Source organism: Zootoca vivipara, chromosome 11 (assembly GCF_963506605.1).
Source record: "Zootoca vivipara chromosome 11, rZooViv1.1, whole genome shotgun sequence".
Classification (NCBI taxonomy): Eukaryota; Metazoa; Chordata; class Lepidosauria; order Squamata; family Lacertidae; genus Zootoca; species Zootoca vivipara.
The window spans coordinates 47,848,418-47,860,907 of NC_083286.1; the positions used below are offsets into that span (position 1 = coordinate 47,848,418).

General features: G+C 44.8%; 1 protein-coding gene across 3 annotated transcripts in view; it reads right to left on the reverse strand.

Moving 5' to 3' along the window:
• Nucleotides 1-1,058, reverse strand: part of RAI14 (retinoic acid induced 14) — a 100,048-nt gene extending 98,990 nt beyond the window's left edge. For 2 of the 3 annotated variants that reach the window (XM_035100963.2, XM_035100962.2), the window contains exon 1: nt 578-869. The gene's annotated coding sequence lies outside the window, so the exon portion shown is untranslated. Of the gene's footprint in view, nt 1-577; nt 870-1,039 lie in introns of those variants that run through there. The other variant, XM_060280330.1, reaches the window with a different exon arrangement.
• Nucleotides 1,059-12,490: the final 11,432 nt, after the last annotated feature.

Here is a 12,490-nt window from a genome sequence, read left to right on the forward strand (position 1 = left end):
ACCCCCGCCCTTCCAGCAAGCACTTCGTGGGCGTGTAATCGGTTTCTCTATCCTCCACAAGCCCGTTTAAACTTCAGGAACCCCAAACGGCAAGGAAATTGGCTGAAGGGAGCCCCCCGCGCGGCATTCCCATTCCAGGACCCTTCTCTAGAGGTACCACTTACCCTCTCCGTTACTCTCTCTTATTCCCTTGAAGCAGACACAAGGGGAACCCCCCTCCCCGTTAAAACGCACCCCGAAGCACGCTTCCCCCTGCTCGCTTTCCATTCCAAACCTTTCCTGGAGGGAGGGCGAGACAATGCTCCCATTCACAGCGCCCCCGTCTCCCTCCTCCTTGGCCCCCCCCACCCGAGCTGCCACGACCGGGCTCCGCTCAACAAAAGGAGAAAAGGCGCAAGGAGGGGAGGTGGTGGCGAAGGCGAGAGGTGGGAGGCCGACTGAGGCAACCTCGAAGCGGGGAGAGAAAGAGAGGGGTGGCCGAGAGGGTTCGCCTGGGAAGGGCCGCTTCCCAAAGGATAAGAGATGTGAGGGGAGGAGCAGAAGAAAAGTTCGAGCCGGGCGCGCACGCTTCACTCACCCCATGGAGGCTCCCCTCTGCCCGGCTGGCTGGCGCGCGCACCGGCTCGGAGAGCGGCACCGGCCCAAGAAACAAAAGTTGCCTTTTTGCGCCCCTCAAGCTGCGCGCTCGCCCAACAACGGAGAGCGGCTCCGCTGCGTTCCAAGCGCCACGACGGGGCGGAGGAGGAGGGATTACATCACCACGCGCCCACGTGAACGCTGCAAACGAAGGCGCCGCCGCCGCTTATGTTGCTGCTGCCCAGCCTCGAGGGAGCGACTCGCGGCGCCGGCTCTGGGGCAAGAACCCAACATTCTGGAGGTGGGTCACGTGGGAAGGGTTCTTCTCCCCGCCTCTCCCCCTCCCCGCTTTCCCTCAGCCAATAACCGCGCGTTCAGCTTGCGCGGCTCCCGGCCTCGCGTGGTTGCTCTCTAGCGCCCCCGGAGGCGGAGGCTCGCGCAGGGAGCTTCCGCGGAGCTTTACCTCCGAGTAGACTCACTCGCCGAGCAGAAGTGGAGCTCTATGCGCATTATATCGCCGTAGCTTCGGGTTTCGCGTTTCGTTGCGATGCCCTCCACTCCAGAACTATTTACTCCAGAATAAAAAAAGGGAAAGGTGTGTTTAAAATAAATATGAGTAAATAAATATTAAATCCGCGGGAAGCTATAAGATTATAGTTGCATAGTTGCTTGGGAGTAAGATCCGCCAGAGTAAACAGGTACAGGAGTTTGATTGCACAAGGATAATCCCATGCACAATTACCTGGCAGGAGGCTCCACTTACCGGGACTCGCTTCCAAGCAAACATTCATAGGATCACTTGGCAATATAAGCCCCTTATTTGGTAGTAATTCCTATTTAAATCAACAGGGCTTACTTCTGAGTACACATGCTTAGGACCAGGCTGCACAACATTCAGAGAAGCTTGTGATGCCATTGAGGTGATGTGTTTTGTTTTATTTGGAATAACAGACAAGCGGTATGTTCCATAGATGACAAGAGGTTTGAGGTTTGTTTGCTTTGTACGTGTAAGGCTGTGATCCTGTGCACACTTAAGTCACACCCTCACAGTACACTTAAATCACATAGCTTCCTCCCAAAGATTCCGGGGAACTGTAGTTCACCCTCACAGAGCTACAATTCCCAGTACCCTTGACAAACTTCAGTTTCCAGGATTCTCTGGGAAGAAGTCATGTTCTGTAAATATAGGGAGTGGGTGCAGGGCTGCAATCCTACACACATTTATGTATGTGCAAGTCCAATGGAATCAATGTGGCTTGCTTCTGATTAGAGCACTGCGAAAGAACAACTGAATTCAGAGAAGGACACCCACACACAACTACCCTTCATCATTATAGATTCCAGAGCACAGGATTGGACTATAAGGCGGCAGTGTTATGCACACTTTTGTGGGATGTGGAACATCAACGTGCAAGTTGCTTCCACCTGAGAGGAACAGGAATATTTTTCCTTTTTGTAAACCAGGTTGAAAGAGGATTTAACTGTGATCTTCTCTCAACCGCACTGGCTGCTTAGAGGCTTCCAGGCACGGGAACCTTTGTTACATCCCAGATGGTCAGGTTCCAACATGCTCTTCTCCCAAGCGGTGAGAAAAATCGAAGGACGCAGCACTTACCTAGGTTTGGTTTCATTTGGAAGGCCGTCGCTGGGATCTAACGAGCATTCTGGAATAGTTGCATTTATTTATAAATATACACAGGCAACCAAATCCACTGCACCACATCATATCCCATGAAAAGGCTACCCACCTCCCATCAACTGTGTGCACTACAAAGACTTATTGCTGGCTATAAGTTCCTACCAGTCTCTTCTGCAGGAACTGGAAATACCAAGTTATGTTCTGCAGAAAAGCAACTGACAGATGTACTATGATATCCCTATAGACTCGCAGCATGCTCCTCCTCCGTTTAGAAAGCACAGCTCTGACAAATCCTTTATTTTTAACATTTCGTTATAGAAACCCTGGACTCATCGACTGCTTATTCCACAAGCCCTCAAGTGTCTCCCATGGGACGTGCCTAGATATCTTCCCAATCTGCCATTTGGATTGTGTGCTTGCCGAGAAAAGCATTGGATGGTCTAATCAGTGAGAACTTCCTCCAGACACACATGTGGTGACCAGAGTAACCACAATCACTCTCCAGTATCAGGGGCCACACTCCAGTATCGGGGGAAGTGCACTTACTTACACACCCACTCTGTATATTACACAGCAACCTTTTGTTCAAGCCCGCAAGAAGCCATAAACTAAACAAAAAAGCCAACAATCCTCTCTTCCTAGAAACTGTTATCCTCTGGCATACTCTCTCTGAGCACTGAGGTTCTATACTATATAGACCATATTTCTCCTAGAAACATGCCCCCCCTTCTGCTGTTAAAAGAAATGGAAAGACACAGGAGATTCGATTATGGATCTCCAAAGTCCTGTATAGTTCAGCCTTTGTTTCCCCTGTTCATTAGGATGCAGTTTTTTTCACCTCCTCACCTTCTATAAACAGGTGTGTTACGTTCATATTAAACATCTGAGAACCACCCACCCCCTGTATTTTTTCAGCACTGCTCTAAGCAGGCTCTGTGCTGTAGGCTGCAATTTTGCACAAGGAGAGAAATGCACACAATTTGGTTATTGGGTGCAGAATCCAGTGACAGAACTTGGCTTTTTAAAAGAACAACAAACAAACGAAAACAATTTGTTTCTCCCAGTTTGGGCAGCAAAGACAGTGCATGGGAAATACCTTGTGAAATACCTTGTGAGATGTTTCACCCCAGCAGCATTTTTTTCAGGGGTTGGAGTTCAGCACCATCCATGAACCTCTTTCCCCGTCCCCAAAGCAAATATGAGTTGCAATCCTATGCATACCTCTTTAAGGAGAAATCTCCGCTGAAATTAATGGAACATACTTCTTGAGTAACCATGCTGCAAATTATGCAAAATAGTCAAATGTATCAAAAACACTTAATTTGCATAATTTCCACCGGTTGCAGAATTTGATTCACCTTGGTGCAGAATCCTAGGGGTAATTTTTAGCTCACACAGTCCTGACTGCAACCATGTAGCAAACAAAACACTACTCAAAATACAAAAGGGAAACCACTGATTGATATTGAAGGATTATGCTAATTTCTCTTTCCCCCCATATAGTCCTAAATCTATATATTGTGCTGTTGGAATGGTTCAGTTGCTGAGTTTGCAGTTTGCAGTCTGATTTCTGTGAAGGACGGAAAAGTTGCCAGTTTGGATTGGATTAAAAGCACAAATATTATTTACAGAGTAGAGTAGACCAATGACTGAAAAGGCTTCCCACAACTTAGCTAAGGGACAGTGAGCTGCTCAGAGGCAAAGTGCCTGAAGCCAAGGGTGCAGGTTAGGTAATGGAAAGAAATGGGTCAAAAATAAAGAAATTTGAAGGAAAGATTGGTGGAAAGGGAAGCTGAGGTACAGAGCAGAGGAAACTCTGGCATGAAAGGAGAGAGAGTGGACTCCAACATGGGCGTAGCCAGGATTTGGGGGGGGCAGGACTTTTGTTGGGGGAGCAGAGCCAACGTGATTGGTCAGTTAAGTATTTCTATTGCTTTACTTGATCTAGGGGGGCAGCTAGATCAGCTGCCCCCCTGCCCCCCCTCAAGCTAAGCCCATGACTCTCAAGGAAGTTCTCAGTGCTTAAGTTCAGTGGAGGGGGGGTTGAGGGGTTTCCTCCTGAGGAGACTGGTTTGAAAACAAAATGGAGTCTGAAGGAAGTGGGGCAAGGTAGGAGGTTCCAGAAAAGCAGGAACCTGAGGAGATAAAGTATAGGGAAGGCATATGGCTGAATAAATGAGAAGTCAAGGAGATAACAGCTCCTGGAGCAAAGCTTTGCAGAAGGCCCATAAAAAGGAGCAGCTTTTTCTGAGAGGAAGGAAATGAGCAGGCAATGGAGGAAGCTCAGGAGGTAGTGGTCGGAGAGGTGCTCCATCTAGATTTGAGATCCTGACGGGGATTTTGCCTGTTGTGGTTCCTGCTGTCACTGCAAAACCGTGACATACAATCCACAGGAAGGAGAAAAGGTCGAGAAGCAGTGGGTGGCGGTAGGATTATGGCAAGTTTCACATCTGCACAATTCTTTGGCTGTAGTGTAGGCTCTTAGTAATACCGTGTAACTCCACCAGGTCCTAAGAAGTATGAGATTTGTAATAGCCCATACAAAATACTGTAGAGAAACGCTCTGAAACTCCTTTGTTGCAGAGCACTTGAGGGAAGCACTCATGCCTGTATCATGTGAGTAATGATGTTAATGCCAGGAACAACACAAAAATCATTTGCGTTAAGTGCACAGCAACAATGGAACCAAGGTGGGGGTGAGGGTAAACCATCAGGCCTGTAAGTAAACTTTCTCTGCAGGTTTCTTGAAGAAGAACAATAGGTAAGGATTAGAAAGACAAGCCATTCATCTTTGGTTTAAAATAATTATTCCTGAACGACCAGTCCAGCAAGAGAGTTTAGGATTAAACAATGAAGAGGGAAGTTGTGCAAGATTCTGCCCTCTTTTGCAAACATTTCCTAGGACGAGCTGTGATTTGTTTCTTGCTATCTGGCCAAAAAAGGAAAACCGGGAGTTAGAAACAACAAAGAAAGGAATAAAGCAATAACAAATAAGCCTATTTCTGCAATCAGAATAAGAACCAGGTCGGTCAGTCCTAGTTGGCAAAACAACTACAAAAAGTAAAAAGGAATTGTTAAGGGGAGGGGGATAAGTTTATTTTATTTTTGAAAATCACAGGATTTGAGAGCATGGGAGGGGATTCTCGGTGGATCCTTTTGGAGACAGATGAAAACCAAGGGTTCTTCCACATTGCCTTTATGGTAGTCCAGTTCTGCCTCCAGGTTTTAAGCAAGATGCTCTCTGTGGGACCCTCTTCTTTTTATCATGGTGGTCCCCACGGGCAGTGCCTATTCACTTGCCTTCCATTTCTGGGCTCAACTCACACAGCTGTCCAGAGGAAGAGGGCAAGGCATGTGAAGAATGCTGCCCTATTGCCTCACACTTGTTCCTCTTACCAACTGCATGCCCAGAGATGGCAGGTTAATTAAGCAGTGACAGTACAGCTGAGGGGCAGCCCTGGAGTCTTGGCATGATGATGCCTGCATCTGGCACCAGACTTGTGGATGCGTCACATAAAATGAGAGCCACCAATTCCGCTGGGTCAGGATTGAGGCCCCAACAAATGCCTGGTCATGCCTCCTTACCTCTGTAGCTGGTTATACATTTGCAAGAAGCAACGTTTTCATAGCTGGATTACATTTTATGGCATCTGACCTGAGACCTCTTCTCATTCTACCACTTCCTTTTCAAGCACTTTTACAGCTTTGTCTTAATCGCTTATGCTCAGGAAAACATCTTACTGATTTCAATGTGAGGAGAGGGTAGTATGCCACATGATTAGCTTTTCCACACCAACTGATGGATTCAAGTTACAAGAAAGGAGATTCCTACTAAACATCAGGGGGGACTTTCTGACAGTAAGAGCTGTTCAACGGTGGGATGGGCTCCCTCAGGAGGTTGTGTACTCTCCTTCCTTGGAGGTTTTTAAGCAGAGGTTGGATGGCTATCTACCATGGATGCTTTGGTTGAGATTCCTGCATTGCAGGTGGTTGGACTAGATTATCCTTGGGTATCCCTTCAAATGCTACGATTTTTTGATTCTATGGTTTCGAGGCAAGAAGAATCTTCGATGGGCGTGCTTTAAAAATCTGTGCACACTTTGCTGGAACTGAAGGTGCTAGCCTCTCCAATATGTAGAGGCATTGAAAGCATTTTGTAATGATGGGAATGCTCTTAGACATAGACATAGAATTGTAGAGTTGGAAGGTACCCCAAGGGTCTTCTAGTCCACCCCCCTGCAGTGCAGGAATTTTTCGCTCAACCTGGGGTTTGAACAGACGACCCTGAGATTAAGAGTCTCATGCTCTATTGACTGAGCTATCCTTCAGTTTTCTAAAGGAGTCTGCTGGGCTGAGTGTGGAATCAGTGAAAGTTGGAGATTGCTTTAGAGGAGGAAAAACAGGACTGAAAACAAGAACAATCACTCCCACCCACTTGCTTGCTGTTCCCATATTTATCAAAGGACAACCATCTTCACACAACACAAATCTACTCAGCAAGACCCTCCTAGTAAAGCCAACATACCAAACGACCCTTTGTGTGAGGCTTTAAAGATCAACGCAATTTTCCCAGGAAAGGACTTACATGAATCTCTGCCAGTCGCAGGGAATCCTCCCTCTTCTCCATGGCAACCGGGCTCCCTTAGAAACTGGCATGCCATTTCTGGCTGCAAATTATTACCCTTGGTGGAGGGAACAGCATCCGTGTGGGGATAAGATGCTGCAATTTTAAATTCCACAGGGAGCTCCTGGCTGAGATCAACTGGATCCGGAGAACCTCGCCACAGAGAGTGTTGGCTCTCCGAGTGCCTACCTACGGCATGCACATTCATCTTCTCCCAGGCGTTTGGCTAATTAAATTAATCTATGGCCTTTTAAGCTGTGGGGCAGGGTTTATTGTTTTTGTTATTATTATTTATCAAATGTGTATACTGTCTTTCATCCGAAGATCCCTGGATGGTTCAGAACTACATTATGTATTTTTGTGCTTTATTATTATAAACCACCCTGTAATCCTCAGTAAAGGACAGTATTGTTACCGGTAGTTAGTAAACAAACAAACAAACAAACAAACAAAATAGGGCTGCCAGGACTTGGTCAAGAGGTAATGTTTTGTCCCTCTAATACACCAAGAAGCTGGACAGCCTCTGTCCCTGACATCTTGTTATCCCATTGGTCCTTTCACCCAAGCTCCTCCTTCACCTCTTGGAGAAAGACAGACATTACATTTGCGCTATGACAGGGCAGGCAAAAGGACCAGAAGAGCCACTGGATTGGAAGGGAAGCAGCTGCCCACACTCTCAATGCCTTCAGACCAGGGATGGGGGAGAATTTCAATTCAGTTCACATTTAAAGGCAAACCTACCAAGTCTGCTCTTTCCAGAATAGTATGCATACTATTTCAACACACTTCGACACAACCATCCTTTGGAATTCACACCACTCTGAATTTTGCAGGCAAGTTCTCCAGCCAAGTAATGTAGACAAAAATGCATATACTGGGTAAAATGTGTGAGTCTCTTCCTTGCTTTAGCTGCAAAAGACCAGCATGGCTACACCTCTAAAGATATTACAAAAAATATCCTATGGATGTATCCTATGCATGTTTACTTGGGAATTAAACTGAAATTAGTAATTCTTACTTCTAGTAAGTATGAATAGGGTGGGCAAGAGTAAATATGCGTAGGATTGGTTGGTAAGTCCATACAAACTTAATAATAATAATAATAATAATAGAAACATTCTGTCTAGTAACCCTGGGCCTTCCAATTATTCGAGGGAGACGAAATGCAAAATAGTATGATGGGCATCAAGATTTGCCCTGGTATAGCTTTCTCCACGTGGTCTAATTTAAAAGGCATTTCTGGCACACATACATGAACACACACAAATGCAATATATCAGATGTTCAGTGGCTCCTATAAATCTGAGCACACAGTGCCTCTCAGTTCATGGCACACCAATTGCATGAAATAGCAGCTGTGTACAGACCCAGATTCTTTTGCACACTGCTGCAAACCAACATTTGTTTGCAAATCTATACAAAGTGACCACTTCACATGACCACCCATGAGACAGGGAATTAATAACCCCAATTTAGTCATGTACATTCATTTCAATGAGTCTACTGTGAGTTAAACTGCATTGAATACCAGCCTAATCTTCCTTTCCCCCCTTCCTTAGATTCCAAGAGTGGATGTATTTGTATTGTTGGTTATGATTGACAATTATTTTCTTTTAATAGTCATGCCAGAAAGGCTCAGTGGGGGGGGGATTCTTAACCTTTGGCTAACATCCAAATAGCATCAGTTTACGATCTGATGTATCTTTTCTCTGAGGACTGCATTTAGCCCTTTCAGGGAGATGGGGTCGGTAATCCAATACCCTTCTCCGCTCTCATCCTAATGCTTATTCCAAATCATGTTTCATTCTTATATTATCTTCAAAGCATACAGAGCCGTAGGGAAATAAAAGGAGAATGTCGTGCTCTCTCCCAGAAACACATTAAACCTAAATCTCCACTAGACCCAACATTAGAATTAAGCATCAGAGCAAAACCCCTCAAGATAGCTTAAAGGAGTTACGTACAAAATTCCATGTTCTGCTTGGGAGGAAAAAGTCACATTGGTAGATGACACCACCGGGGGAGGAGCCATTACTTGTGGTGCCAATGTTACCACCTGTATTTATGTTTGTTTAATTGACTGAAATCATCTGTCCCTCTCCCAAATCAATGTTAAAAGACCTATGGTCTTTAAATTATTCTGATGTTTCTCATACCAGCATCTTCCATTTAAAAGAATAAACATATTCTTTTAAGATACCAAAAGATACCATCAACAACAGAAGCAGCTTGTCCAAAATGTTGCTAAGAGGAAAAAGTTGCTCTCATTTCTACTGAAGACCACACAGCTTGCTTTCATTATAGGCTAGAGAGAGGTATAAAGGGGTGGGCAAATGGAACTCTGAGCCTCAATCTTTTTCCACTTTCTGGGAGGATTATGTATATTGCATGTCCCAAAGCATTACAGGAAAATATCAAAGGGCTAGAAAGTGGGATGCTATCCAAGATGGAGCCTTTGCATTTAAAATAGGACCTGGGGGACATCTGCACTTATATCTGAGGACAGACATAAACCTTGTGTAATCCTTCTCCATCCATGAAGCTCTGCATAAGTCATTTTGCAAAGAGGCATGTAATTGCAACCAGTTACGCCAAAAGGACAGGAAAGGCTTTTCTCCTTTATGCAGAGCAGTGGTGTAGGGGCAAATTCAGAGGTGCAGGCTCCCTTCATGAGAGTCACAATCACTCCCCCTTCTCAGATTATAATTAGGGACACATTGCAATATTCAATGCAGATCATCATGTGTTGCCTTTCCACTATTTTCTGTGTATGTACATGGGCAAATGATTTGGAGTGCTCTGATATCTTATTTCAGAGTGACTTAAGCTGACCTCAAAGTTCCATTGCGCTTAACGGAATTTGCACACAGAAAGCACCTTGTCTTTTCAGTGTTCCTAAATACACAATGAAATACAATCTGAGAAATAAAGCAAGCAATAAAATACAATTAAAAATCAATACGAACAGTTCATGCCATGGGCATGCCATCTCCCATCTTCAAACCACAAATCCACAGATATGTAATGGACCACAGTTTATTTAGATAACAAAAAAATCATGCATGCTAATTGCATTCACTTCAAAACATCACATCTAGCTTGGTCCTGATAATGGTTAAGATGAAGTGGGGTGGGGTGACTCAGATGGCGAGTTTTTATGGACTCTGTTTCCACTGGAAAAGAGAAAGCCCTGGCGGAGACTCTTGGGTGTTGTCACAATAGTCTGTTTATTTGCAAAGGAATAAGTAGCGCAGATATTATGGAAGCTATTATAAAAACTAGCACAGAAGCAGGTTGTGCAAGCCTGAAAAGCAACAATGGCACCCTGGAATCTTACATTTATTAATTTGTTTTTATCAATTAATTTTCTATACTGTCCTTCATCCGGGGATCACAGGGCGGTTTACAATATAAACACAGCAGCCTTCGCATTTATTGCATTGTTGCTTCATGTGAGCCAGTTGTCCTAACACAGCTTGTGCTAATACAGTACAAGCTTGTGACACACAAAGCTGAATGCAGCCCATGGCAGATGGATGAAGCGGCCTGCTTTCTCTCCCCCCTCTACCTTCCCAGTCAGCAAAAAACAGTGGGTTTCCTAAGCTCCTGAGCAGTCGCTATCCACTGCTGGTGGGGGGCTGGATTCCATTTTGTAGGTTACCATTTGTGCAGGCCTGCCTCAACATAAGTTTTTTATTAATTTGCCATAAAAGCACGGACGGCATCTCCATACAGAGAAAGGAACATTTCTCATGCTGCTATCTCTCAGATTCCACAGATCAGCTCTAATCGATAATGTCTTTTATTACTCTAGGATGGGTTCCATAAAAAGGGGATTAGACGAGAAATTCTCAGCATTGCAACCGGTCACACTGGACAATCCCTTTTAAAAAATAATGCCTAGAAGCCTAGTGCCTAAAATGCCTTGTCTGAAGGCAGCCCTCCATGCCATCAAGGCTATAAATCTAACAGCTAAGGAACCCATTTGAATGCCAGGTACTGTACACACATTTAATTAAGCTTGATTACACTAACAATTCACTTCACTGATCAGGCTGTATCCTGGAGCATATACCAGAGGAAACCATTGCACTAAAGCTTCTCGTTATGATCCAAATTGAATATTTATGCAACAGTCTGTGTGATTCTTTTTTTTGGGGGGGGGGTGTTCCGTATTTTGTGGTGCTTGAGAATCAGATGACATGGATACAACAATGTTTTATAATGTAAAATCTTTCTCTTCCCCATTCCTTTGTCTTTCATATCTTTGTTTTTGTCTCTTTCCACCCCCCACCCCCACCCCTGACTTTTGAGTCTGTACTTCATTGCCCACATCCCCCCCCCAGCTATTTCCAGAGCCACCCCACACTGCTTATCTCTTTTGTTAGGCAGAAGGCATTAATCAATTAATTGGTGTGATTAATTAGGTAACGACAGGTTAAAATGGCTTCCCGTTGTCTCCCTTTGGCAATTCCTTTGGTGCCAACCAATGTTTTTTCTTTTGCTCTCTTTTCCCTGTACTGTATGCAGAGCAGTGCTTTTTGGGTCCTTCCAGATAACCTGCTTATTGAGTGTTCAGCCTGATTTGTTGGTGACGAGGTTAGATGATGTTGTGTCAAAGCATGCACACTTTACAATGCATTTCGCCTTTCACTTTCCTTACTGTAAAAAGTCTGATCTTTGGAGAAGGTAGGTTTGCTGTGCAAGATCTCCCAATCAACTTCAATTGAACAACCTGCTTTTGCAACTGAGTACTACTCAAAAACAGTGACAATCTGGAAACATAGCTGCCAAGTTATCCCTTTTTTAAAGGGATTTCCCCTTATGCTGAATAGGCTTCCTCACGAGAAAAGGGAAAACTTGGCAGCTATGAGTCTGGAAATGCCCTCAGTGTCTGGAATGATAAAATGGAAAGCTAATATGCATCATTGCACATAACTTTGTAGGTTGCCAAACTAGACGAAGTAGCAGAGATCTGCGATTGGGTCTCTTGCCTCTTTACATGTTGGTCAGTGTCAGCTGTAGAATAAAAATTAGGGGGGGGGCATCCTAACTCCTTCCCCTTTTATTTTGCCAGTAAAAAACACCACCACCACCATCCTGAAGCAACCGGTTGCCCCAATAGGGAAACTGAACATATTCAGGATGTGTGCACATTATGTTTTCCCCAATAGGGCAGAGAGGAAGGAACCTTTTGCCCCTCCCCTTCAATAAAAAAGCAATAAAAATACATGGTTAACGGAGGTTCTGCCCCCCCCCCACAAAAGTGGGTGGGAGGATGTGATCAGGAAAACTACAGGGGAAAGGGGTAAGCCTTCCTCCCCAAGAGCTATGTTCCTGGCCTGAATTATAACCCCTGCTCTTGCTATTGGTCAACACTTAAAGAAACAGGGGCTATGGGCACCAATCTCTGTTGGATTGTCTACTTTGGCCCTAGAATGAAATACAACTAGCCAAAGCATAAAAGAAAACATGACACTTTTTGTTGGGCTTCCAGGACAGGGCTCTGTATCCCTGGCACTATATCCATACCCCTACTTCCTGCACACAAATATCCATGGCCACAGGATTGTTCCGTGTTCATTAGGGAAAGGGTTTCCTCCATTGAACACCCACAAGCAGTTCACTGCTGAGCCACCAAGTTGGGCCTA